Below are 4,248 nucleotides of genomic sequence, written 5' to 3'. Positions count from 1 at the left end.
GGCAGTTAACGGGAAGAAGCCGCGACGTTTCAGAAGCACCACAGCCCCGTCCTGCTTGGCTCTGAGTTCCGAGGGCCCTCGGTGTGTTCCGCCTCCAGCACTTGGACCCGAGGAGAGTCCCGCCAGTCCACAGAAAGTTCTTACCGCCCAAGCGTTCTCCTGCGCCGCCGTTTGGGCTTGCCTGTGTCCAAAGTGGGTGCAAAAGATCAGGACCCCACAATAGTCTGATAAAACAGTTCGCAGGCAGGCAGGGAACTGGCGTCTCCCGCAGTCTCACTCGAAGACGGTTCCTCCCGTCCTCCCCACGTGTGGTGTGAGACCATCGCAAAGTGGACCCCGAGTTCCCGTTATCGCCTGGGGTGACGTGTCCTGGCCAGTCAGCTCTCCCCGCTGAGCTGCTCCTGTGCCTCTTGGAGAACCAGCCGTGTGGCCGGATTTCAGGAAAGCAGAGCTTGTTCTCTGCGGAGGCGCAGCTCACATGGCCGCTGTCCCCAGCCGGTCCCCCTGCGCCGGTGCTCCCCCGGCCCTTTAGCCATGCCAGGCACGCAAATGCCAGGCGGAAGGGACGCCGCAGGAGGGCCTCATCTCATGTATTTGGTGGCTGTCAGCACGCACCTGTGTTAACCGAGTCACGCTCGGGTTTTTCCTGGGGGACTGCGTGTGGGTCTGGGAAGACAAATGTTAACCTCTGCTTCGGGGTAAAGATTCTTTGCGGGTGGGTTGTCATCGACGTTTGGTTTACGCTGAACAATGTTCACTGTCCCAGCCGCGCTGGCCGTTCTGAGAAGGATGCAGATGGCAGCGGACGAGTCCTCGGGTCCTGACGTCAGATGTTTACACCGTGTGTTCTGTAGTCTTGGCCTAGCAAACGGGTCGTTTCTAAAAACTGCTGGTCACGGTGGAGAGGAGACGAAGGGACGCTTGTAACACCCGTTGGGTGGCACCCTGGATGGATGGTCTAGGTGCTGTGGCGGCCTGTCCTCCTGGGGATCGGCCGCGGCTGCTGGAAGCAGCGAAAGCCCAGCATGTGGGGTTAGCGGACCTGCAGGCAGCTGCCAGCTTCTGCCCCAGGGGCCCCGGCAGCTGCACACTATCCATGACGATGAGCCGAGTGCAGGCCGTTGTCCCCGTGGTCGCCGTGGCTCTGGGCAGGGACAGACTGTGCTCTTGGGATGCTCCAGGTGCACCAATACGGGGCTCCACCGCCATCCGAGGAGGATGGCCACAGCGCTCAGCCCGCCAGAGCCCAGGCCTGGTGTCGCAGGCGTCTCGTCCCCACACTTGTCGTCCAGCCGACCAGCGGGGAGCAGGGCCGTGGTGTGCCCAGGGCTCACGGCTACCACGTGGGTGCCACGTGTGAATTCTGACAAACTCACGCTGCCGCGTGCCCGCCAGCAGTCCGCGTGGTGAGCATCTGTTTCCCCAGAAGGCCCGTGGTGCCCTCTGCTCAGGCCTCCCCTCCCAGCACCCGGCCACCACCCAACAGTGTTTGTCCCTATAGTTCTGCCCCTCGAATAGTGTGGCTTCTTGCACAGAATGGCGCGTTTGAGAGTCGCCGGTTGGGTGCGGGTCAGTGGTGGTTCCTTGCGTGGCCAAGCAATAAACAGGTCTGTGGTTTATCCACTCGCCAGGGGTGGACGTTTGGGTTGCTTCAAATTTTGGGCAATTACGAGAAAAGTCGTGCAGACGTCTGTTTACAGATCGTGTGGACATCTGTTCCCACTTCTCCTGGGTAAGTACCTAGGGGTGCAACGGCAGGTCACACCGTGGTTGTGTGTTTAACTTTATGAAAAACAAAACTGCTGCCGCACCAGAGAAGACACTCAGATGACAGATACGCCTTGGAAAAGCTGCTCCATGTCGCTCGTCATTAGGGAGTTGAAAGTTGAAACGGCAGCACCATCGTTTACCGTTAGATGACTAAAGTCCTGAGCTGTCCCTACGAGGTGACGAGCCCCGAGCACGGCCAGCACCGAGGCTGCCAGGGACATGCGGCCACCGGAGCTCTCACCGCAAGTGGCGCTGCCACCGTGGCAGTTTCTTGCAAAACTAGACATGGTGTCACCAAACTGCCGGCAATCTCGCTCTTAGGGATTTACCCAAATGAGTTGAAATCTTACGTCCACACAAAAACCGGCACACGGATGTCCCAGCAGCTGTACTCATAATCGCCAAAACCAGGAAGCAACCATGGGTACATCCGGACAGTGCCACGTCACGTGCAGGACAATGCATATTTCGAAGTGAGAGAAGCCAATCTGAAAAGGCTACACACTGTGTGATTCTAAATATATGACATTCCGGAAAAGGCGACACGATGACAGAATAAAAGATCAGTGGTTGCCAGGGGCTGGGGAGGGAGGAGAGGGTGAATTGGTGGAGCACAGAGGCTATTTAGGGCAGTGAAACTTTTCTGTGTGATACAGTAACGGTGGATAAACGTCGTAAATGTGTCAACCTGCTGGGCGCAGTGGCTCACACCTGTAACCCCAGCACCTTCGGAGGCCAAGGCAGGAGGATCACTTGAGGCCAGGAGTTCCAGGCTGCAGTGAGCTATGATTGCACCACTGCACTCCAGCCTGGGCGACAGAGCAAGACCCTGTCTCTAAAAACAAATAAATCTGTCAAAGCCCATAGAATGTACAACGCTGCTATGGTTTGAATGTGTCTCCTCCAGAATTCCGGTGTTGGAACTCGGTGGCCAAGGTGAGAGTTGGGGCCTTTACAGGGTGAGCGGGCCGTGAGGGCTCCTCCCTCGTGAATGGGGTTCAGGCCCTCCCACTGCCGTAGCAACGGCGTTTGTCCGCTGCGGGGACACACCAACAAGCAGCGTCTTGGAAGCAGAGAGCAGCCCTCACCGGACACCAAAGTCGCTGGCACCTTGATCTTGACTTCCAACCTCCAGAACTGTGAGAAATGAACGTCAGCTCCTTATAAACCGCCCAGTCCATGGTGTTCTGTTGTCGCAGCACAAACAGACCAAGAGTGAACCCCAAGGTGAAGGGTGGACCTGGGGTGATTACGTGTCAGTGTCGCTCCGTCAGTTGCGACAAACCTTCTGCTCTGGGGGTGCTGGTGGCGGGAGGGGGTGTGTGGAACTCTCTGTGCTTTCTGCTCAATTCTGCTGTGAACCTAAAATTGTTCTAAAAAATTAAGTCTATTTATGAAAAAAAGTTTCCAAAAACCTACACCTGCCAAACTTTTCCCAGTGGCTGTGCCATTTTGTATTCCCAACACTGTGGCAGACTCGTCACTTTTCTTTGTTAGATTTTAACCATTCTAACAGGTGTGTTTTGGTTCGCATTTTCCTTCTTGAGCATCTTGTCTTGCCAGCCTTTGCCACCCGGCTTTCTCCAAGTGTGGGGCTTGTTTTTTTTTTGCTAAACAGGATTAATAGGAACACTCCTTTAGAGGATCCGGTTGGTTTATCCAAACCCCGTTAGTTGAATACACGTCTTGGCAACACTGCTTTTCTGGAAGCTGGAGATATTTCGCAGACATTATTCACTGACTTTAATCAATACAAATCAATGACCAGTTGCAAAATAACAATAGCTGCTGCCCAGCCAGTGCCTCCCTCATGCCAGGCTCAGAGCCGACGCATACGTTCTTTGGGTCCACAATCCAGACACGGGTGGCGTGTGCTGTGGCCCCGATGGCAGCTGGAGTCACTGAGGCTGGCAGGTCCTCCGCGCTGCCGTCTCTGGGGAGCTGCAGCCAGAGTGGCCTCCTCTGTGCCCTGTATCCTCACTGTCCCCGCTCCCAGGAAGGGTGGAAACTTCAAGCTGTGTAAAGAATTCTGCTCTAAAAAACGTTTTGAGCCACCCGAGGCCACAGGCCGCCGCCAGCCTGAGTAGAGGAAGTGTGAAGTCCAGGCCATTGGCCGCTGCCGGGAAGGGAAGCGTGGTGGTTCTGGCTTCTGCAGAGCTGGTTCCCACGGCCTCCGGTGGCAGCTTCTGAATCGTCCATGGCTTTGAACAAGTGACACTTGTCCGCTGGCCTCTTGCCTGGAAGGCCAGGGTGGATTCTCTCGTTTTCCCCTTTCCTCGTTTCACAGGGCGCGTCTGCAGGCTGCCTCCTGGGCTGTGGGGTCGGCAGCGCGTCCCTCGCCAGCTGACCGCGGTGCTGAACGCTGCCTGCTCTCAGCAAAGGGGCTCCGGAACCCTGTAGATTCTTAAAGTTATCCAGGACCCCGAAAAGCTTTTGATTATGTGGCTTCATCTATTGATACCTACCATATTAGAAATT

This window comes from Propithecus coquereli, unplaced genomic scaffold (assembly GCF_000956105.1).
Source record: "Propithecus coquereli isolate 6110/MARCELLA unplaced genomic scaffold, Pcoq_1.0 Scaffold442, whole genome shotgun sequence".
Lineage (NCBI taxonomy): Eukaryota > Metazoa > Chordata > Mammalia > Primates > Indriidae > Propithecus > Propithecus coquereli.
Note: the sequence above shows the minus strand (reverse complement) of the source record.